The 24704-nt window shown below is 44.1% G+C and overlaps 1 protein-coding gene across 1 annotated transcript in view; it reads right to left on the minus strand.

The window, feature by feature from the left end:
- Positions 1 to 17443, minus strand: part of Rreb1 (ras responsive element binding protein 1) — a 177320-nt gene extending 159877 nt beyond the window's left edge. Inside the window, exon 1 of the mRNA XM_029468436.2 lies at positions 17325 to 17443. The gene's annotated coding sequence lies outside the window, so the exon portion shown is untranslated. The remainder of the gene's footprint in view (positions 1 to 17324) is intronic.
- Positions 17444 to 24704: the final 7261 nt, after the last annotated feature.

Raw genomic sequence — 24704 nt, forward strand, 5'->3', positions numbered from 1 at the left:
CAGCTAATCTTCAGTCAAACCGAGTTTCAAAGGAATGTCAGAAGTAAATGGCAGAAACATGAATGAATGTAGGAACTGGGTAAAGACAGCTTCTCTGTTTCCCTCTCACCCCAAGATCTAACTGTGTAGACCTTCCAATTCACAGCGGTACTCCTGCCTCAGCCTCCAGAGTGCGGGGGGGGGGGGGGGGGGGTGCGCGGGGCGGGAATTGAAGGTATGAGCCTCCACATCTTACTCCTGTCTCAGCCTCCAGAGTGGGGGGGGGGTGTTGCAGGTGTGAGCCTCCACATCTAGCCTATTTGTTTTCTAGAGTCTGTGTGATGTTAATCATCTCTCCAGATGGTTATTTAACAATAGAAACATTTCGCTACACATCTAAGGCATCGCAGTGGTGTCTGTATGCAGAAGGTCCCCTGGGATTAGAGACAAGAATGCCAGGGAAATGAATGTATCACTTTTCATGTCTACAAATACCTGTGAAAGACAATTATTTCTTCTCCGTTGGGCAGGTGAGAGAACAGAGCTTCTCCCTGCGCCAAGATTAAATAATTTTTCTAAGGGTATTTAAAAGATGGGAAGTGTTACAGCCAGGATTTGAAATCAGGCCTATGTTGCTTAAAAGCTCAAATGGGGTGTGTTCATTCTGTGAAAACTTGGAGAACACTACATTTATGATATACTTAGGCTTATTTTAAATAAATTAGTAAATTTAAATACTGGATTATTTATTATATCTCTTCCATTTAATATCCATTTTCTAAAACATTGGTCAGAGAGAGATAGCATGGGTTAGAACCCACGCTTATGTATCTGAGGCCTTGGTAAGAGTAGATCTAAAAATAATTATCATATAATATAGGCGGATCAGGCCTGTAATCCCTGTACTTGGGAGGTTAAGGCAAGAGGATTGTCACTGCCTGAGTGATACAGTGAGTGCCAGGTGAGCTATGGCTACACAGCAAGATCCTGTCACAAATAACTGCCACCACTATCATCATCATCATCATCACCACCACCATCATCATCAACAACATTACCATCATCATGATGTCAACATATACCTCCTCTTCTTTAATCTTTTGAGTACGTTTTCTCCCGGTCTCTTTTAGAAATCATCTTTTTAAAAAACATTATTTTATTTTAGGTATATGGGTGTTCAGCTTGCACACCACATGCCTCCCTGGTGTCTACAGATGTCAGAAGTGTCAGGTGCCCTGGAATTGCAGTCATGGATGATGGTGAACTTCCATATGGTTGTTGCAAACTGAACCTAGGTCTTCTGCAAGAGCAACAAGTTCTCTTAACTGCTGAGCCATCTCTCCAGGTCCCATATTTTCTCTTTTAAGTTTTAAGGTTTTCCATTTATGTGAGTGTGTGTGTGTGTGTGTGTGTGTGTGTTTGAGAGGGGTGGGCCTGCACATACCACAGCACACATCTGGCATTCAGAGGACAGAGGCAGTTCTCTCTTTCCACATTGTGGGTTCCACAAGTCTAACTCACACTTTCGGGCCTGTGCAGCAAGCTCCTTGATCTGCTGAGCCATCTTGCCAGTCCGATTTTCCATCTTTTTCCCCAGGCTACAGGTAAGCAAGTGGCATGCCCTGAGTGAGTGCCATTTTCATATCACAGCGTGAAACACATTATCAATAGAGTTTGTCGAGAAACAGATGAAGAGCTACTTTAAGTGCTCAGCACATAGCCCAGGATAAGGCAAATACCTCATAACAATAGAGACTCTCTAATCTATATATGGACATGGGTAAAGACATCTCCAGTGTGTCTGATATGACACTAGCCTTTGTGCATGCTTCTCTTTTGTGAGATACCTATTCTAAGCCACAGGGACTCTAAACACTTGGTAAGGATTTTCTAAAACAATTAATAATTCATAAAGCATCTAGCAGAACTCTTAAGCTACAACCATGATCCATGCAGCCCCTTTAGAGATGTAGCTCATTGGCAGAACCTAGCATGCAGGTGGGGCTAGGATCAATCAATCCTCAGCAACATGAAAAATCCAAGCAAAAAGAAGTTGATCCTTTCTGGGCAGTGGTGGTGTCCACTTTTGATCCCAGCACTCAAGAGACAGAGGTAGGCAGATCTCTGTGAGTTCGAGGCCAGCCTAGTCTACAGAGCTAATTCTAGGACAGCCAAGGCTACACAAAGAACCACTGTCTCAAACAAACAAAAAAACAAAGTAGACTCTTTTGGTCCTCTATTGGCTAAACCATCTTCTTTTGCAATTAACCAAGAGGTTCATAGAGAACATGAGAACTATGCATTAAAGGTTAGATGCTATGTACGCAATCAAACATTGCTGAGCCTCTGCCTGCCCTTCGGTACAATGGTTCCCGAACGAGAGACTGCATTCTATGAAAACCCAAGGTGCTCACCTCACACACTGCTAAATGAGTGTCAGCCACCTAACTTTCCATCTGATGACATTTTCCATTGAGTGATAAGTAGTGATCCATGGAACCCCAGCCCACACCACCTTCATTATTAGTAGCAAGTCCTGATTGATGGACACTATGCCCAGGAACCTTTCAATAGGCTGGAATGTCTCTGCCTTCCATGCTGTCTAAGTAATTTCCTTGGTCTAGAACGGTCCCAGGAATTTGTTTTTAGGTGAATTCCTGGAGTGAGGCGAACACAGGTCTTAAGTGAATTGACAAATATTAACTAAGAAAAAAAAAAAAAAACCCACAACAGATACTGTTTTATAGCATATTGAAGGAACTGGGCCAACTTTTGGGTGCTTCCCCGGTCTCTCCAAGGGAGGGCTTTATGGTTTGGGTAAAAACCATTAAGAACACATTGGTTTCTTTGCTGGTTTCAGTTTGAGTCTCTGTGTCTTCCAACAAAGTGAAATCACACAACGCCTGGCAGCTTTAGTCTGAGCCTCCTACGTGAATCAGAGCCACGTGACGCAGCCGTGCTGAAGAACCAAAACCGGAGGGGACCTGGACTAGGGGGACGGATGTTATGTTTTCCTTTCCATTATTCTACATCTTCCATGTGACTTTGCTGTTCTAACGTATTAGCCTAGAGTTATCACGTGGAGTCTTTTGTCTGGCTTAGTAAGATGCTGGCAAGGTTCCTCCATGTTGAAGCATCTATCAGTATTTCAACCCCCACTTTACTGTGAAATCCTTTCACCAATTAATAGCTATTTGGGCTGCTTGGTGAATAATGTAATTTTTTTTTGTATGAGCAGACATTTAAAAAAAAATATAGCTCCACAGATACCTTTGTGATAGTAACAAGTAGAAAAAGAATGACATTTGCTCTTTTATCTAAGGGGATCCAACATACTGGAAGCTAGTCAGTGTTTAAAGTGACTCTAATCTCAAAGGATATGGCATCTTTGATACCAAATTGGGGAAAACACAGGGTATTGGAAATATACCCTAAGAAGATTTCCAGCCCTCTCTCAGGGGTCTGGCAATAAATACTGAGACTTCGAAATCCTGCTAGTAAAAAAGAAATTACAGATTGGAAGCAGCCTGAGGTAGCAGAGAAAAATATAGCAGGCTGCCAAATGTTTGGATGCACGTCAACAACAGAAATCAGAAGTCTACAATGGTTTGAATTGGGTAAAAATGTCAGATCAGGTAAAATAGAAGCAAGGTTCAGCCCTCTCAGGACAGAGCAGTGGTTGTGATGCGTTGTCACTCTGTCCATAGTTGTTGTTCTAAGCAGTGCCTTATGGAACACGACATTTGACTAGTGCCATCCAAATATGATCACACTCAGCTCATAAAATAGACTAGATAGTTACAAGGACATCAAAGACACAGAGATGGTTGACGTGCCATTTGATGCATTAAAATATCTATATCAATATAGATATATACATACATGTGTGTGTATGTGTATGTATTTTATTTTATTTTATTTTATTTTATTTTATTTTATTTTATTTTATTTTATATAATGAGTAAGTAAGAATAGATTATATAGCCAGGCAGTGGTGGCACATGCCTTTAATCTCAGCACTTGGGAGGCAGAGGCAGGCGGATTTCTAAGTTCAAGGACAGCCTGGTCTACAGAGTGAGTTGCAGGACAGCAGGGCTACACAGAGAAACCATGTCTCATAAAACCAAAATAAATAAATAAATAAATAAATAAAAATTAAAAAGATTATATATTAATACCAAGTAATATATATCACATACATGGGCTAATGTTCCTACACATGTTGGGATAGGAAAATAAAAATATGTATCATAGATAGTTTTATTTCTTCATTAAAATGTTTATATATTTATATGTCTTTCTGGGCACATGCTCAAGAGTTCTCAATTGGTGGGTTGTGACCCTTTGTAGTTTGAATGACACTTTCACAGGAATCACCTGAGACCATGGGGAAAAACTGTAATTTACATGATAAAAAGTAGCAAAATTATGGTTATGAAGTAGCAACAGAAAATAATTTTATGGTTGGGGGTCACGACAACACGAGGAACTGTAGTAACTGGTCCCAGTAGCAAGAAAGTTGAGAACCACCGCTTTAGCTTAACAAGGAAAAACAACGTATCAAACTGTCTTAGATGTTGAAGAGGCTCCCTGTGAACAAACAGAATTAGCGTTCAAATACATAAGCTTGCCAAGGTGAAACAAATCCTTCAGGTCACTGAGACTCAGTGCATGGTCGGTAACCCGGTCGGACACTGACGTTTCGGCACATTGTCTTCTGATGTGCCTGACTCCTGTAAACACGTCATTTCTACCCCAGTTCCTCTACAGATTCCGGATCGTCCCACTAAAGATTCTAAAAACTTCGGCTAGGGGAGTAAAGATGTTTCCAACATTTATTGAGAAAGGCAGCAAGCCAAGGACACCAAGGCATCCTATACCATCCGGGATGGCAGGAGTCACCAGAAACCTGTGACAGTTCATTGCAACATGAACAGTTGACATGGCTGTCGTTGAACAGGCAGTAGTTTTCTTTTTCAGAACTAGGGATAGAACCTAGGGTCTCATACATGTCAGGAAAGCTACTCTATCACTGAGCCGAAAGCCCTAGCCCAAAAGCAATGTCCAATTTAGTAATTCTTTTCTATTCATCTTCTAGTGTAAAAATTAAAAGACCTTCCCAAACCTAAAACCTAAGACTTGGTTTTTTTTTTTTTTTTTTTTTTTTGAGCAGGGTTTGGGAGTTAGGGAAGCAGAGTTTCATGAATGTAGCCTTAACTAGCCTGGAGCTCACTCTGCAGACCAGGCTAGCTTCTCCCTGCTTCTTCAGTGCTGGTATCAAAGGCATGCACACACCTGAGACTCTCCATTTTGATGGAAACCAAGCACAGAGCTATCCAGAAAGCACCAGTTGGTTCTCCAGATGTGTGATTAAAGTCACTCTCAGAGAACAAATGATGAGTGCTTAACCCGAGGTTCCTGCTGACAGCCCTGGCATCCGCTTCGTTCCTAGGAGCCACTTAAATCTTGCCCACTTGTTAAGCTGCGAGGATTGAGACAAAATGTTTGCTGGCCAAGCAAACACTGGTTTTAAAATTCTGCACTTGAGTGGCTGGGTAAAATGCCTGTTTACTGAAATAAATGTTTTATTTGGAAAACCTCTACTCCTGTGGTCGCTTTCCAAGAAACACACCAGGATTACCAGGAAGGTAATGTCACCCCTTGATAGAGAGAGGCTGGCATCTTAGGGCAATGGCACCAGGTTTACTCTCATAAGACAGAAGAAAGTCACATGCTTGACAGCTCAATCCCACACCAAAAATGCTGTGGCTGTGTCCCGAACTAGACCAGCTTCCTTCCCAAGAGAACCCCTTACAGTTTTCAAAAATGACCTCATTATACCAGGTCTGTTGCTCTAGAGTTGTGAGCTCTGGTTGTCATATATGACAGGACATGTGTTGTATAGTATGTGTGTGGAAAGACAACATTGGGTGTCTTTCCTGTCACTCTCTACTGTAGTTTTTGAGACAGAGTCTCTTACTGAACATGAGGCTCCTGTTTTCAGGCCTTGCTGGCCAGCAAGCCCTCAGCACCTGCCTGTCTGTACAGCCTAGTTCAGGTTTGGGGGGAGGGGAGGGGGAGGGGAAAGGGCCCGGGAGGGGAGGGGGTTACAGGTTGCCGTGTCCAGATTTTTTTTTAAATGTAGATGCTAGGGATACAAAGCTTGTACATGGAGCATTCTACCCTCTGAGCCATCTCTCCAGCCCCCAAAGGCATCTCTTAGTAGGATTCATAAGCACCCTGAAATGCCCTGATTCACCAGGCTCAAGGCACATTTAACTTGAATCCTATTTAAGTAAATTCCCACACCTTTCTCCCTTTCTCTTTTTCTAAGGCAGAGTCTCACTATGTAGCCCTGGATGGACGGTCAGGTACTCGATATGTAGCCCAGGTCAGCCTCTTATGGCAATTCTCCAGTCTCAGCCTTCTGAGTGCGGGGTTTATTCTCTATCTAGGACTCAATTAAAGAAACAAAAGGAAACTGCATAAAAGATAGCCGTGGTACCCAGAGATTAATTTCATATGAAGGCTCTAGTCTAGACATCATATTTGACCAAATAAAATCCCCCTATGGTTTAAGGATTTCATCAATGTTTCCTTTTTCCAGGCATGGCAGTAATTCCAGCACTCTGGTGGTGAAGGCTAGAAGATCTGGAACTCAAAGGCAGCCTCTGTCACAGAATGAATTTGAGGCCAGCCTGGGCTGGATGAGACCCAAACAAATGAGATCTCAAACAAACAAACAAACAAACAAGCAATCAGTCTCCTGACAATATCAGGCTTTACGGAATAAAATAGATCATTATTGGCCATAATAAGACTTTCCCAATGAAGCATATTCTCCTATCTTAAAAAAAATGCATATCGCCAAGTCTTCCATGTTTTTACTTATAATGTGCTAAGACATGTTATAAAATATGCAAAATTGGTCAACACACAGGACATAGGAGACATTATTTGAAATAAGTTATACCAATGACCAATAAGAAATAACAAAGTTGATGAGGTGGCTACAAAAACTGTCCCCTGGTTTGCACATTCACACCTGCTGCATGCCTGCACACACACACACACACACACACACACACACACACACACACACACACACATATTCCTCTTCCTCCTCCTCCTCACCATCATCAAAAAATAAGAGTAAAAATAAAAGATGGAATGGGTATGTGGCTCAGTTAGTGGAATATATGGTTAGCATGCGCAAGACCCTGGGCTCAATCTCTAGTATTGGGAGAAACCAAACCAAACCAAACCAGACCAAACCAGACCAAACCAGAAACAAACTCAATCTCATCAGAGAAATAAAAATCCCAATGAGATATCACTTTAATTTCGATAGGATGGTGAGAGTGTGTTCTTTGAGACAGACAGGGTCTTGCCATATGGCCCTGCCTGGCCTGGCACTTACTATCCTTTGAACTCACAGAGGTCTCTGCCTGCTTCTGCCTCTTTAATGCTTAGATTAAAGTGTGTAGCACCGAGCACAGCCCAGAAGTAGAGAATTTTGAAAAAATAGAAAATAAGAAAGACTAGCAAAGATATGAAGAAATCCGTGCCTGTGCATCGCTGGAATGTAAAATGGAGTACCCAGATCAGAAAAGAGCTTGGTAGCTCTCCCCAAAGTTAAGGAACTGACCCAGCAATTCCACTGATGCCTGCAAGCCAGTCCTAGTAGCATCGTTCAAATCAGCTAAGGGCCACAAACAACACGTGCATCTGTTTGCACAGTGAAATCAAGCGTTTAAAAGGAGACCTTAGGAAAGGTGAAGACTAAACAAAGTGTGCTGTACACAGAGGGCAGGATATTATTCAGCCGTAAAAAAGAATGGAGCGTTGAGCCGTGCTATGGCAGAGATGAATTTTGAAAAAAACATATGCTGGATAAACCAGCAAGACTCAGAAGGATGAATCTAGCAATGATTCCACTGGTATGAAATATGCAGGCTGTGCACAGGGAATAGAAGGTCCGTTAGAAGTTACGGGGATCTTCGGCAAGATGTGACAGGGGGTTAATACTTACTTAATGGACACAGGACTCGTGTTTGGGTGACTTTTTTTTTTTTTTTTGGTTTTTCGAGACAGGGTTTCTCTGTATAGCCCTGACTGTCCTGGAACTCACTTTGTAGACCAGGCTGTCCTTGAACTCAGAAATCCGCCTGCCTCTGCCTCCCGAGTGCTGGGATTAAAGGCGTGCGCCACCACGCCCGGCTCTTGGGTGACTTTTAAAAACTGTTGATGTAGAAGGGAGAGCTACTCGCAAACACTCTGGATGTGACAGATGCCACTGTCTTATGCACTTGAATTAGCCACAGCAGCAAATTTTATGCTACCAAGAGTTGACCACAATAAAATGGTTTTTCTTGAAAAGCCGACACTACAGAAGGAAAGGTAAAATCCACAAGTTGATGTTCTGTTTTCTTCTGGCATCCCAGTGGGTCTTCCTGCATCCCAGTGGGTCTTCCTGCAAGCTGCAGGGTGGGCAGCTTCCAAGCAAAACCTGGCCTTCCTCATGAGTGGACTGTGTGGTAGGGGGGGATATCGGGAAGATATTTAGGACTACAGCTAAAAGTGAATTTTATTTTTAATGTAAGGAGAAGCGGACCCTTTTCAGTAAACGAGTTCTACAGAACCAGATAGAGACCCCCAAGGAGGTGGTCTTATCCCTTGCAGCACAGAACTGGAGATCTGAATTATGCAAGTATGATAAAACACCAGAAAAGTCCTCTTCACTTCAGCAAGGAATTCAGGCACGCATTTGCTTCCTCCACGCTAGGGCACAGTAGCCTCCGAAAACATACTGTGTGCTTTGGTGGTTGTCCTCAAGCAAGACCCAAGTCCCAATTTAACGTCCTCCTTTCCAAAGCTATTTTCAAAGTCATTTTCATCACCCCCTCTGCCCCAGGCTCAAGAGCATCCATCACAAGATAAAATGACAGGAAATAATAAAACGATTAACAGCTCAAGACCAAGTGGCACCAACACTGCCCATGCCCAGAGTGTCAAATATGAGGCTGGCTAAGGACCAAGGTAATCAGAAAGAAGACACACAGAGTCTGAGGGCTAAGCTGACATTTCAGGAGTCTGCAGCAGTCCTGTTGAAGACACGACTGGCAAAGCAAGGGGGCACAGCTCTGGGACCCCGGGCAAAGCAGCATAAGCTCTCCATCCACATTTCCTAAGGTTTCTTTTTGGTCACACCGCTTCACTGTGCAAACAGGCTTGTGTGGAGGGCTGCAGTTTGGGGCTTAAAAGCTGGAGGACTTCTTTAATTCAGAAACCAACCAACCATCCACCCTCAGATCTAAAAGGAAAACTAACATTAAGACAATGCTCTGCTCCCAAGCCTGTCTCAGCTTTCCCGTTTTAGAGGTCTGCAATGTGACCAGAGCAACTGCTTGTCCCTTTACTCTGGCAGTCCTGTTGAAACCCGCAACTATCATGTACTGAGAAAGGCAAACATTATATAAATGCAGTATGAAATGGTCAACACACCCATCAGGCACATAGTGGGATTGTCTAGTATCTGTGAAATCCCTGGTTTCACACCTAGGGTTTCATACCACTAAATGTATAGGTATACATACATGGACACACTTACACAAATGTATATGCATATACATATATATATATGCATATACATATATGTGTGTGTGTGTGTGTATGTGTGTGTGTGTGTGATACACACACTACACATAATAACAGAAACTCCCAAGTTAGTCCTTTAAAAAGCTGCTTATGCCTTCCGTCCTTACATATAGCTCAGTTGACAGAGTGCTTGTCTATCATATGTCTATCATATCATATGTCTTTCAATCAATGCCCAGCACTGCAGCTCCCCAATATTTTGGTACACACTTCTGATCCTAGCACTCAGGAGGCAGAGGTAGGAGGAGCCAATGTTCAAGGTAACCATATAAATGAGATCATTTCAAGTTGAGAGATGGCTGGGAGGAATGAAACCCATCTGAAGTCCTATGTTTCTACACTATTATAGTATAGAGGATTTAGAAAGAGATGCTACCTCTGTTTCTAAACTGGTTCTACTAAGTCATACTTGGGTAGAAAGGAACCAGGATTGTGAGGATGCAGGTGCACATCCCCACCAAAGCTCTTGGTCCCAAGCTCTTGGTGACACTGTACATTACCTATGCCTGATTTGGATGCTATCATAAGAAAGAAAGAAAGAAAGAAAGAAAGAAAGAAAGAAAGAAAGAAAGAAAGAAAGAAAGAAAGGAAGGAAGGAAGGAAGGAAGGAAGGAAGGAAGGAAGGAAGGAAGGGAGGGAGGAAGGGAGGAAGAGAGAGAGAAAATCTATTGCTAATCCAACCTCATCAGGAAATCCTGGCTTTGTAAAGTGCAGTCCTCTGAATCTAGAGACGTGAATACGGTGGATATTATTTGAAGTGTTCTGTTTTAGTTCCAACACTGATATTGTTCAAAAATTCTCTTCTCTGGGCTTTCTAACATGCTAGGTTTAAAAAGCTGCCAAACTGGTTTTAACACATCTTTTTAAGGCTGATAAACAAAAGGCAATTTTGAGTAAAATCAGCCAATTCCATGAGTTTCGTAAGTCCAGCAGTACACCTAGGTGGAAAGGCATGGAATAAACTATACATGCCGCCAGCTACCACAGCTGTGGGAGGGCATTTCTCCTTTGGAGAAATACAAACCAAAAACTTCTTTAGACCTGAAGCTGACCTGTTGGAAGGATGGCCTTCGAATCTGTTTTGTGGGCATTATGGATTGCGGCTATGGGAAAACAGTAAGTAATTATGAAAATAGTCTGGCATTTAAAAATGTGCTATTGGGCTAGAGAGATCGATTAGTGGTTAAGAGCGCTTACTGGTCTCCCAGAGAAGCAGAGATCCTTTCGGCTCATGACTACCTGTAACTCTAGCTCCAGGGGACCTGATATCTCTAGCCTCCATGGGTACCCGGACTCGTGTGCACACAGCAAAGCCCTACATACACAGAGCAGGGTGGAGTGTGAGGTGACAATTCTGCCACTTACAACCCTCACTGTCTGTTTTAAACAGGAGCTTTCGTCTGCTCCCTCACCAGGCATGTCACACTGTAGACACCGGAGGTGTTCTCTTTATACTGTATAAACAAAAGAAGAGCCAGCGATTAGTTTGTAGTTGGATCACGGCTACTAGCCTGATTGAAAGTTAGCTGTGACAAAATGTCTGACTGGTGTTCAGCAGAGCACACATTTCTTTTGTGACAATAAGAAATAGACTCGTCTGTAGGTGGGTATATCTCACACCCACGGCCATCGCCTTTTAGAATCTTTCTCCAAACTTCTGGCAATGTATCTCTGCCTTTAAGCTGGTGCTTACAGCCTGTGGCTTGCCTCACCTCACCTTAGACAGACAGAGCTGCCTTGAGACGTCAGCCAAACAGTCTACTCCCGAGGATACTGCCAATCGCCACACCCTAGGTCTGTGAATCCAAGGGTACAGGAAGTGGTCTGCCCAAGCTGGGCTATTGCATCATTCCCACCGGCTTCCATGTACACAGTTTGAGTCACTCCCTACCACACCGGGCTCAGAAACGCCACCTCCTTCCAACTCAGCCGGACAGAGGTCTTGAGGCACACATCCCATCCTCTCTTCCAGACCACTGCTAAATTTGGAAGGCAGCAGGCAGGTCACTGGGATAAAAACAACTCCGAGCACTGTCTGTCACGGGCTGTCCATTCAATGCCCAAACGGAGGACACATTTGAGATGTACGCATGGAAAGCTAGAACTTTCTTGGTCTCCTTAGGAGAGTCACAAGATGCTTGGGGATATCTCCAGCTGTACCATAAACTGGAGAAGATGGAAGTTATTCCAAGGGACCCACACCAGGATGTCCTAAAAGGGCTTACTGAAAGCATGGACTGCTGATCTTGGGATGATTTGATGCTGGGCCAAGGGGTGGGGCTCCTTAATCTGATGAGGCAGGTTAGAAGCCACTGAGCTCAAGCGCTTTGGTTAGAACAGTGCTGAGCCATCATTTGGGCTCTGCGAAAAAGCCCCAGAAGTGACTAATTTGTGGTCTATGAGGAGGGAGATTTTCCAGATTGTACTGAGGCACATTTTAACTGAGAACGCTCCCTAACACTGGTCTTTTGCCAACTGGTTCGAACTCGGGTGCTTGGTTACACCTGGGACCTGCCATTACTTCCAGTGAGTGATGCACAGGCCCGTGAGTCACCCATTCCCCTAAATCGCTTACACCCAGGTTCTAACATGACCTCGAATACAACTTTCTCAAAAGAACATTTGTCAGTTTGCCTCGAACGCAGGCTTCCTGTGGATCATCCTACCACTCAAAGCATCTGGAGGTACAGCATCAGGTACCGTGACTTCTGAGTCCTGCCCATAACCTTCCATAAAAGACAGTCATTTTCTGTTTTAATATTATTTATGTGTGTATATGTGTGTGTGCGTGTGTGTGTGTGTGGAGGGGTTGCCTGTGGAGGCCAGAAGAGAGTATCAGATCCCCTGGGGCTGAAATTATGCACAGTTGTATGCTACCCAGTATGGATGCTGGGACCCATACCCAGGTCCTCTGAGAGCAGGAAGCACTCTTAGCCAAGGAGACATTTCAACAGCCCCTCTTTTATCTTTATAAAATTTTTTTGTGAGGGTCTTGCATACTCTAAGCAAGTACCCCAGTGAGTTACATCCCCATTCCCGTTTCCTTTAACAAAAGTATTTTCCATTGTCCCCTTGGGTCCCTGCCATCACCATTCATGGTCCTTCAACTCCTACTGCCACCCAAGGCTGATCTTCTCCAAATCTAACTTTGATCTCCTATAGCCTACCAGGGCCCACCACTGCAATAACATGAGCAGAATAAAAAAAGTGACCCACACAGAATTCCTTGGGTTTCCCTCTGCACATTGGGCTATGTTTAATGTGCTGAAGTCTATGAAGTATGCAACATCATGTCACACACACACACACACACACACACATAGATGCACGTCTTGCTTTTTTTTTTTGAGACAGGGTTTCTCTGTGTAGTCCTTCCTGTTTTGAGGGCTCTAAGGGCATGCACCACTACCAGGCCATACATCTATTTTATGGCTAAAACTTGCTAACAGTCATCTGAGCTATTGAAAAAACGGACTTGTTTGATTCAGAGTTGGACAAACCCTCCATAAAACAGTATCTACCAAGCATAGAATGAGGTATGCCTGTATTTTCCCTGCTTTAAACTCTCTTGTAATACCCTGTTATCTGCAGACAAAGTCCCAGGACCCAGCCATTCCTTGTCCCTGGTTGGTCTGGCCTAATCTTTTCACTGAAATGACAAACTTCATATCCGATCTACCTCTTCCAGCAAAGCTGCTCAATTCAGATTCCTGGGATGTGCTCTGCAACTTTCCGGCTCCTGACTCCCAGGCTTGGAGCACGAGGAATGCTTTTTCCTTTCTAGCTATAAAAATCATGTCTACCCTTTAAAGCCCAAGTTCCAGTCATAAGACCACCCTCAGAACTACTCCGTGACAGGTGCCACTAGTCAGCCACCACACAAGAACATTCCCAGCACCCTAAAGCAACCAAGCCCGAGCAAGGGTGTGGGCTTTCTCCATCCCCTTCCGGGTACCTTCAGCAGCCACCTCTGAGAAGGTGAGCTTGGCACTTGATACTTCACAGAGCCCCACCCCTACCCAATCTAGTATGCTGTGTTCTCTACCCCTTCTGGAATTTCCAGTGGTAATTTTTGTCCAGCACCCTCACTGGTAGCTATTCACCAGCTGGTGGTATATATATATATATATATATATATATATATATATATATATATAATATATATACATACACACACATATATGTAGGATATACACACATATAATATATATATGCACATATATATTGTATGATATCTTTTATATACATTCACAGGTATCAGTGAGTAGATTCCTCCTAGCACATTATCCAACATATGTGAAAATCTAATATAATGAATAGGAAACTTTTACCCTTCCCTCCTCCCAAAGGAAGCTGGCTTACTGTGTATACTGTATAGTTCTATCAGGCTGGGAACTTGCTATGTAGATCAAGCCAGTCTTAAACTCAGAGATCCGCTTGCCTTTGTCTCCTGAGAGCTAGGAGTAGAGAGATGTGCCATGGGACCTGGTGACAACTTAAAAAAAAAAAAATCTTTTCCACTACTGGAGAACAAACCCAGGGCCTCACCAATACCAATAGAGCACTCTGTCACTGAGCCATATCCAAACTTTGCATAAATCATCACCATCATCATCATCATTATTGTTATTATTATTTCTTCTTCCTCCTCTTCATTCTCTTTGTTTCTTTCCCTTTCTGTTTTCCTTTCTTTCTTTCTTTCTTTCTTTCTTTCTTTCTTTCTTTCTTTCTTTCTTTCTTTCTTTCTTTCTTTCTTTCTTTCTTTCTTCCTTCCTTCCTTCCTTCCTTCCTTCCTTCCTTCCTTCCTTCCTTCCTTCCTTTCTCAGAACTCATTCTGTAGACCAGTCTAGCCTCAAACTCAGAGATCCACCTGCCTCTGCCTCCTAAGTGCTGGCATCAAAGTGCTACCACATCCAACTGCATAAGTGGTTTATTTAGGAAGAATCCCCTAAGTACAGGTATGAGACCTGCTGGAGCCACTGAGATGACTCAGTGAAGGAAAGTGCCTGCCACTAAGGCTAATAACTTGAGTTTGATCTCTAGAATCCCCATGGGAGAAGGAGGGAACCCCATAGACACCATAGCACACATACCCACACAGGTAAACGAGCACAAATAAATGTGAGAAAAATATGTTTTGAGTCCCACTGCTCTTTCTTTTACTTAAAGTTCCTATCGGTTTTTATGGAAAGTCTTCTGCTATGAACCAAGCTTTCAAAGGCAAACTATCTCTTCTGTAGAAATAATTCTATGTGCTTTTTTCAAGTTTCCAGAAACCCTTTAAAAAATAACTATAATTTTCCTACAGACTATAAGAAGATCTGCCATATGCAACTCTAAATAAAGCCCTTCAATAGCTTATGCGAACATGCTGTGTGCATGCTGAAATGAAGATTTCAACACCCAGTCTTGGGGCTGGAGAGATGGCTCAGCGGTTAAGAGCACTTGCCACACTTTTGAGAGGACCCAAGTTTAATTCATGTGGACCTGCATGTCTGCTTACACCCATCCACTATTCCAGTTCCAGAGCATCTGACACCCCCTTCAGACTCCTTCGGGTCTCAGGAACACACGTGGTACACATACATGCATGTAGACAAACATACTCATATGCATAAAATTAAACTTAGAAAATCCTTTTACTTGAATAGAGGCTGGCTATTCCAATAACTACCAGGATTGCCATTCTACTCATGAGACAATACAGCCAAGGTCACCTAGGCAAAATAATAATTATCTGGGCTGGCAGTATGGCTAAATGGCAGACTGTGCTGAGATCTGCAAGACCCTGGATTTAATCTCCAGCATTAATACAAGTGAATAATAGAGCTGGATGTCATGGTGGCATACCTGTAATCTCAGAGCTTGGAAAGCAGAGCTAAGAAGATTGCTACAAGTGACAAGCTAGCCTGGTCTACTTTGAAAGTTTCAGGCCAACCAGGGTTACTTCAACCCTTTCTTATACTCTCCAGCCAGTAAAAATTAAACCCTATTTTGGTGTGTGTGTATGTGAATAAAATCTCTACAAAAGTTTTCACAACAAAATAGTCAACCTCCTTTTACATGTTTAGAATGTGATGCAATTTATAACGATTTTTCCCCGGTTTGTTTTTGCTTCTTGAGACGAGGTGGCCTTGAACTCCTGATCCTTGTTCACCTCCCAGGCATGTGCTATCATATTCAGCTCAACTTCCCAGGTTTCGTCTCCTTGGAGTAGCATACTCTTCCAAAGCAAGCTCCATCCTGACCCACGTGGGCTTCTTTGGCAGTAAATGGAACTTTACATGAATTCCCAAGTTCCTGGGTTACCTAACTCTGAGGGCGGTGCTGGAGAAGCAAACAGCCAGCCAGCTACTATAGATTTCTCAGCACTTGGGTTCCTCACTCCTGTCCCTCCCCCTGTGACTCTGGTCCACTGGATAAAGCCAGAAGAAAGGAAAATGGGGCAGAAACCAGGAAGTGTTCAAGACAAGTCTGAGTTAACAAACTCAACTAACATTAAGTCTCCCTTTTGCAGGTACAGTGTGCCTTGCCTTTCTTCTCCTCCCCCCCCCCCCACCCCGCAACCCACCTCCTTTCCTTTTTCTTTTCTTGTCTCCTCTGCCTTCAACCCCAAAGCCCAACACTTTCAAACCTCAGTTCCCCCTTCCTCATCACGTGCTTGGGGTGTGAGCATCTCCAGGGCCCAGCTTCTTCTGCTTTGAGAGGACTGGACACCGCCCCGCCCCCGTCTTCCCCCTTTAATAAAGGCCCTTTAATGTTTGTTTCTCAGGCTTTCCCCAAAAGCAAAATTGTGACTGTCCCTTGTTCCTTTCAACTCGAGGGTATCAACTTTAAACCTTTGCTCTACTTAGCTACTGCTAAGAACTGTGGTAAACTGATGTCCTCTGAGGCAGTAAAAAAGCAAACACGGAACACAGCAGAGCCCCACCTCCTCCTCAGCTTTCCATTCTGGCCTCCTAAGCTCAACTGTAGTTTTCTCCACGGCCAGGCTCACCTACAACGTTCACTGCATCATTTCATCCAAGCCAAACCCGGTTACTGAGGCAACTAAGTTTTTCTTCCCAATGGCTCACAGAGAAACACATCCCTTGGGATCCCCTGGTAACCGTCCACCTATAATACTGGGGAGCCACAACAGCAAATGACTCGCTTTCCAAGGCTGGAAGCTGGCGGCCACGGGAGGGGTGTGCATCCAGTCACATTCCTGACCCACTTTCGCATCCCTTCCCTCCCCCTCCTCTTTCTCCTACTCCCGGGCAGGCCGCGAGAGCGCCCGCGCTCGGAGGAGCCACCCGCGAACACTCCCTGGACCACGGCTGGAGGGTGCACTGGGTGGCTGTCACTGCGGGGGACCCTGAGAAAGCCCGCTCCCCACCCCCTTCACCCTCTACTCCTGCGTGTGCTTCCTCCCGGTCACATGAGCTCATGAGCACCTGTTGGCAACTTCAGTCCCAGGCCGAGCCTCTTCGCCCGTCTCCCCATCCCCCTCCTGCCCCCCTCTCGCCCCGGGTAAAGCCCCTTAACGAGAGAGTGTGGGGACGCCCATTGACTCCCGTTTGCATACCCGCTCCCCTCCCTCCGTAGGGCTCAGGGACCCATGGGTGAAGGGGACCCCGCCCCCACCCCTTCTCCCCCAGGCGGAACGCAGAGATGCGCCCGCCCCCCAGCCGGACAGCTCTGGAAACCTGGGCTTCTCGTGGGCGCGGGGAGGGGATGCAGCCTGGTGCTGGCGAGGGCAGGTAGCGGGCGATGACCACTGGGTGTGCGATCCAAGCCGCCGAGTCCAGGAAGGGGGAGGGAAGCAGCCTTCGCAGCTGCAACTTCTGAGCCTGCCCCGCAACTCAGCAACTTTGCCTGCGCCGCGCGCCCCTCCCCCGCGTCGCCAGGCCCTGGCGGGGGCTGCGCGTTGCCAGGGTCGAGGGATGCGGGCGATTGGGGAAGGGACATGGGAAATGACACAACTTAATCGTAGTTACATTACAGGGAGCACCTACGCGCACCGAGGCCTTGAGGAGAACGCGCGGTCCTCTCATCGGCCCGCCAGGCGATTACTGCTGGGCTCCTAGGGAGGAAGAGGGAGGAAGGATGGCGGCAAAGCCTGTGAAACTGTGCAGGGTGGATAACTAGGGAGAGGACCGCGCGAGGCGGTCCCCAGCAGCCAGCATCTTGCAGTCCGAGGCAGTGCTTCGGTAACCGCGGCCCAGCTCGCATAAATTGTTCAATTGTTCTCCACACGACCCCATCACCGCCGCCCTCCACGCCCACCTCTTCTAGAGACAGACCAAGGCAAAGAAGGAGGCAGCGGTGTGATCCGGTCTGTGGGGTGGATGCTACTGTGTAGGTGAAGAGGTCATTGATCACCTGATGCTTGTTAAGGGTTCAGAGGACAGCACGAGGCACCCTCTAGTCCCATCATCCAAGGGGGTGCTTCAAGGAAGATGAAATCAGAAATGTCTGAGGGGGCTACACTGATGTGTAGAGATTCTGGGCCAGTTTGGGATGATACCTAAAGTTCTTAAAGTCAGGCCCCCAGGGGAGGTGGCCCCAGGGTGGGGTGGTCCAGCCAGGAGGAAGAAGGGTGTAAACTGGAGGCCTGGACCATATTCACTCACTTGAGCAAAGGCACCGGAAGAGCCCAAGTTATCAACCACACCCAGGCCTTGGAAGCCAAGCTGGCTTCTAAGTCTCCTACCCGCCACTCATACTTGATCTGACTCACTGCAGAGTAACTGGCGCTCTATGCCTCAAGCCGCTTGCCTGTAAAGCTAGAGATTTAATGGTGGTGTTATGAAGTTGAGTCACTCTGGGTGTGGGGAATCTTCGGAAGCAAAAGGGTCATTTCAAGTGAAAGTAAACTGCTTCATGGAGAGGTTTGTCAATAAGCTGAATAGTTTAATTACATGCCATCTTAATTTAAAGAGATGTGCATGATCACCGAAGCCAGCTGGACAGTTCCTTCTGATGTATAACCTGGAAATTACTCTTTAACTCAGCAAAGTCAATTCATTTCCTACTGCAAAAAGGTGACCAGATTCTGTACCTGCGAGCGTGTGTGTGTGTGCGTGCGCGCGCGCACACACACACACACACACACACACACAGTTATTTCTTGTTATTCTTCTCAGTTTGGGAAATTCCTCTATACTTTCCCCTGGAAATAATTTTGAAAGCCTGGGACCAGAGTGTGACTTTCCAGAGTTGTCCCAAAGATCCTCAGATCCTCAGTATGCCATAAGTGATACTGGCAGGGTGGGTGGGTGAGTGGGTCGTGTCCGAGGTCATTATACCACATCTTAGCCATTCCAGATGCACTAGTTTTAACATCTTAGGTTTAACTGCACATCTCCATGGCTTCTGCTTGCTGACATCCTGGCATTAAGTTTTCATTTCACTGGCTTTCCTTCCCACTGGTCCATAAAATGAGGAAGTCTGATAAATGCTGAGTTAGGCAGTTTAAATCCAGTTTATTTGTTATAAAGTACAGCAGCTTTATCACAAGACCTGTCCATCTTCAGTGCTGGGAGGGACCTGCAAGTCACCCAGTAGAAATTAGAATGTGCACTTTTTATGATGTAAAAAAAAAAAAAAAAAAAAAGGCCTTCATTTGTTTGTGTGTGTGCGTTGGAGCTTATGTGCACATGTACATGCATGTGTATGTGTTCATGGGTGTGCACACATTTGAGTATGCATGTGTGTGGTTATAAGTGTGTGTATCTATGAGCATGCACACATAAATGCACACATGTGTATGAGTGTGTGCATGTATAAGTGTGTATGTGTGTGTGCACATGTGTGTGTGTTATTGTTTAGGGCTAATAATTCATTTAGGAACTGTCACTTCTAAGCCCCTACAAGATTTGAACATAGTGAAGAGAAATGTTTATGTGCCATCAGGAATTATTAAAAATCATTTTAGTGTCATAGTAAAAGAGAAGTAGGAAGGAAATGAGTTTTTGAAGAACTATTCAAACAACTGTTCCCATTCAGCTCTCATCAGGGTTGTCTGTTAGGAGCTGTGAGTGTTGACGGTAGGTCAGGAGTTCCATGTAACTCAAACCTATAATCAATGCCACCCTGCCTCTTGCCTGATTTTAACTTAGGGAAGGTGAGAAATTGGCTTTATTTAAATTTGACTGGCTTATTGAACTGAGAGTTTGGGTTGGTGGTAGAATGCCTGTCTAGCAAACATCTAGCCTGAATTGATTCCCTGAATCCAATAAAAAAGATTGGCACTAAGCTATTTACAGATGGCAGTGACTTAGTTGCCAATAAATCTATTGTCAATTGAAAGTCTTAAGTAAGAAAAAAAAAAAGCAGTTGTTTTGTTGTTATTGTTTGGTTGGTTTTTTTTTGTTTTGTTTTTTGAGACCGGGTTTCTCTGTGTAATATCCCTAACTGTCCTGGACTTAGTTTGTAGAACAGGCTGTCATGGAACTCACAGAAATCCACCTACCTCTGCCTCCCAAGTGCTGGGATTAAAGGCATATGCCACCATACCCAGTCTTAAAAAGCAGTTTATATAGACACGCTAGACAAGTGCTGCCCAGGCCTTAAGATGCTTTATCAATTTTATTACATTTTTTTTTTTTTTTAATGGGAGAGGGCTGGAGAGTTGTCTTAGAAATCAGGAGCACTTGTTGCTCTTGAGGAGGCCTGGGTTCACAACCCTCTGTACCTCCAGTCTTAGGGGATCTGCACACTCTTCTGACCTCTGAGGACACCCGGCATGCATGTGATGGCCATACATATATACAAACATGCAGGTAAAACATTCACACATGTAAATCATACAATTAACAAATCTTAACAAATAAAACGGGGAGGAGGTCCGAGGACCAGCTTACGCTCAGGCATTCAGGCATTCAGACTTGATAGCAGGCATCTTTGTTCTGTGAGATCTTTTCAGTCCCTCAAAGAGGCCCTTTGCACACCAACCTAGTATCACAAACCTTAGACTAGGATTGGGCCAAGTCACTTAACACCAGGCCTATCTGACATTTGTTTGTGTGTGTGTGTGTGTGTGTGTGTGTGTAGAAGGCCACAGGTCGGAGGACCACTTTGCTCTTGCCTTTCACCTGTATATGGATTCTGGAGATTGAACTCAGGTCACTAGGCTTGAGTGGCATGCACCTTCACCTACTGAATCTCACCAGTCCCCAAAGGACAGCCTCTACTGAATGTCAAATGCTCCATTAAATCACTGTAAAAAAAAAAAAAGTAAGTAAAAATATTGTGAGTCCAAAATTTTCCCCAAAAGAGTGTTAGAGACAAGTGTAAAAATGGTAGTGAATGAATAGGAGAGAGAGAGAGAGAGAGAGAGAGAGAGAGAGAGAGAGAGAGAGAGAGAGAGAGAACCTAAGAGCAAGTAGACCCCGTGGCACCAGTCTTTAAAGTCTTTAAAGTCAGCTATTCAGGATGCTGAGGTAGGAGGATCTCAAACGCAGATCTTGTATCCAAAAAAAAAAAAAAAAGTAAAAAAAAGGTTAAAAAAAAAAGTAAAAAGAGGGCTGGTGTATATAGCTCAGTGGTAGTGGTAGAGTACTTTCCTAGCGTGAGCTAGGTGCTAGGTCTGATCCCTGGTACTGGAGAGAGAGAAAGTAAACAGGGATGGAGAGATACACACCTTACAAAGAGAGATGAAATTACAAGTAGAAAAGAAAAATGTCCACCACTCGTTCCTTGCCAAACATTAGCAGCAAGGTTCTGACTACTTGCAATGTTTTCACATGCAAGTAATATTTTATATTTTAATTATGAAATAGAAATTGTGTGTTTACATGCATTGGCTCATTTTGCTGGGCAGGGTCCTCTGTAAGGTAGACAGGACAATGATATGAAGCCCCAGATTACAGGCCCCACCATTTATTTATGTAACAGGCATAGCTTGAGGACCTACCAGTCTCCAGAGGTGACACTGAATTTTATCACAAAGACAGATAGGACTCTTTAAAGGTTTATGTCTTGTAGGAAAGATCGTGTCCAAAACAAAGAATTGCAGTTCAGTTAAGATAGTGAAGCTTGGAAAGGCCAATGAACAACTTAAGGATGCTATCTGGCTGGTTTTGTTTGCTTATATATTTATCAAGACAGGTGTGTGTGTGTGTGTGTGTGTGTGTGTGTGTGTGTGTGTATAGCCCTAGCTGTTCTGGACCTCAGTCTGTAGACCAGGCTAGCTTTGAACTCACAGATCTGATGGCTGCTGCCTCCTCGGTGCTGGGATCAAAGGCGTGCGCCCTCATCGACAGGGTTTGGTTATTTGATTGCAAATAATACAATGTCTCCTGCAATAGATATGTTTTTAATCTTTGCAAATAACACCATGACATACAGTATAACCAGCCAGTTGTCTCTGCATCCATCAGTCAGTACCAAAAGAGGATTGGTCCAAGTCATGTAGCCCAGGCCATCTTTAAACTATGCAGGGCAGGATGATGTTGAAATTTGACTCCTGTTTTCACTTGCAGGGATCTGGAGTGGAACCCCCCCCCTTTTTTTTTTTTTTTTTTTTTTTTTTTTTTTTTTTTTTTTTTTTGCAGAGCTGGTGATCAAACCCAGGGCAAGCACTTTGCCAGCAGGGCTCCCCCCAGCCCTTTGTTATGTACTTTCAGTCTGGTTTAGGTGTCTTGTAACAATGTAAATGCTATTTAAAAAGCTGTTGCATAGTATTGTTTAGAAAACAAGGGCTAGCAAAACAGTCGCTGCATATTAAGTACAGCTCTGTTAATTTGGGGATCCCCCCCCCAGGTGGTCGAATTTGTTGACAAGGAGCACAAGATATAGAAGATATAGAAGGTAGACTTTTAAAACAAAGTTAAATATAATACCAAACACATTGAATCTTAAAAACAAAATGGAAGTGGGTAGTAGCTGTGCATGCCTTTAATCCCAGCACTTGGGAAGCAAAGGCAGGTGGATCTCTGTGAGTTCAAGGCCAGCCTGGTCTACAGAGTATGTTCCAAGACAGACAAAGGCTACACAGGGAAACCCTGTATCACAAAACAAACAAATAGACAAAACAAAACAAAAAGTTAGAAGGAAATTTCAAGGTTGTTTGGACTAACCTATTCATTCACTTTGCAGCCTTTGCATTGATTGGTATATAGGGGAGAATTTGCTCAGTTAGGATGTAAAGTTAAATAGTGGTTATTTGAGATTAGCATCAAGATCTCCTGACCATGCTCTCTGTTCTCAGGGGCTGCCTTGGTAATAGGCACTGAGGAACGACCCTCTGCAGTCTTGTTGCTACTGCTGTGTAGAGTGTGGGCCTATCTCAGTGACGGAAGGTGGGGATTGTTGAATTTGTGATAAAGTATTCCATGACTAAACATTTATTTAAGGAAATGTTCCTAAGAGGAACTGCATGGGGATTTCAGCTCTGTGAGTTCCTTAAAACAGACACATGGCACCTTGCAACTGTATGTATGTAACTGTAGTTCCAGAGAATCTGATGCCTATTTCTGGCCCCCATGTGCACATAGTGCCCATATATCCATGCAGACAAAAATACTGATACCCGTAAAGTAATAAAATAAATATAAAACAAAACAAAATCCACCACCACCACCACCACCAGAAACCCAGCTACTGTCCGTAAAAGCTGAAGGGAGAGCTCAGCGGTGCTGGAGCACACCTTTAATCCCAGCACTCCAGAGGCAGAGGCAGATGCAGAGGCAGGAGGATCTCTGAGTTTGAGGCCAGCATGCTCTACATAGTTAGTTCCAGGACAGTCAGAGCTACACAAAGAAACCCTATCTTGAAAAGCAAAACAAGGGCTGGAGAGATGGCTCAGCAGTTAAGAGCACTGACTGCACTTCCATAGGTCCTGAGTGCAAATCCCAGCAACCACATAGTGGCTCACAACCATCTGTAATGAGATCTGACTCCTTCTGGTGCATCTGAAGACCACTAAAATGTACTTAGATGCAGTAATAAATAAATCTTTAAAAATAAAAAGAAACTGAATTTCAGTTTGTTCATCTGTCAATGTGATTAATACATTCTAAGAAAGAAAAGAAAAACACAACAAACTCACAAACAAAACAACAAAAAAGTTGAGGATAGAAGCTGAGCAAGGTGATACATGTCTGTAATCCGGGCACTCAGGAGGCAGAGGCAAGAGGGAGCTACAAGTTCTAGGCTAGCCTAATTTATTATACATTGAGTTACAGGATAGCCTGAACTACAAAATGAGTTGTCTCAAAAGAGGGGGAAGAGAATGAAGCATGGGAGATGGCTCGGTTAGTGAAGTGCTTGTCATGAGTTTGGACAACCAGCACATGGGTTCAGGCCAGGCAACACTCGGGGCGCAGAGACATACAGATCTCTATGAGTTCAAGGCCAGATAAGGCTACACAGTAAGACCCTGCCTCAAAATCAAAACAAATAAAGTTGAGTGTAGTAGGTCTGCATCTGTAACTCCAGCGCTGAGGGGAGGTGCGGAGAAAGGTGTATTCCTGAAGCTTATTGTCCACATGGTTAGTGAGGGATCCTGTCTCAGAACGTAACTAGTGGAGAGAGACTAAAGGGGAGGGCCAGTATTAACTGCTGGTCTCCGTATGCGCATGTATGCACACAGGCCTGTTTATTCATGTGCACAACACCCACACATACACACAACCACAACATATAGCCTATATATACCCACTTTTAGGAAGAAAAAGGGAAGAAAAGGCACATCTGATGTTTTTAAAAATACATTTAGGGAATACTGATTACACTTTAGAGAGCATTAAAGAATTATTGTTACTAATTTAAATATTGGTACGTTTGTGATTATATTTAAAATATAGGTCTCATTTCTTTTTTTATAGTATATTGTTTTACTAAGCTTTTAAAATATAATCTTACCTTGTATTAGATATTCTATAATTATTATTTTTTTAATTTTTATTAGGTATTTTCCTCATTTACATTTCCAATGCTATCCCAAAAGTCCCCCATACCCACCCCCCACTCCCCTACCCACCCACTCCCCCTTTTTGGCTCTGGCGTTCCCCTGTACTGGGGCATATAAAGTTTGCAAGTCCAATGGGCCTCTCTTTCCAGTGATGGCCGACTAGGCCATC

This window comes from Mus caroli, unplaced genomic scaffold, assembly GCF_978045245.1.
Source record: "Mus caroli unplaced genomic scaffold, Mus_caroli_1 scaffold_15, whole genome shotgun sequence".
Classification (NCBI taxonomy): domain Eukaryota; kingdom Metazoa; phylum Chordata; class Mammalia; order Rodentia; family Muridae; genus Mus; species Mus caroli.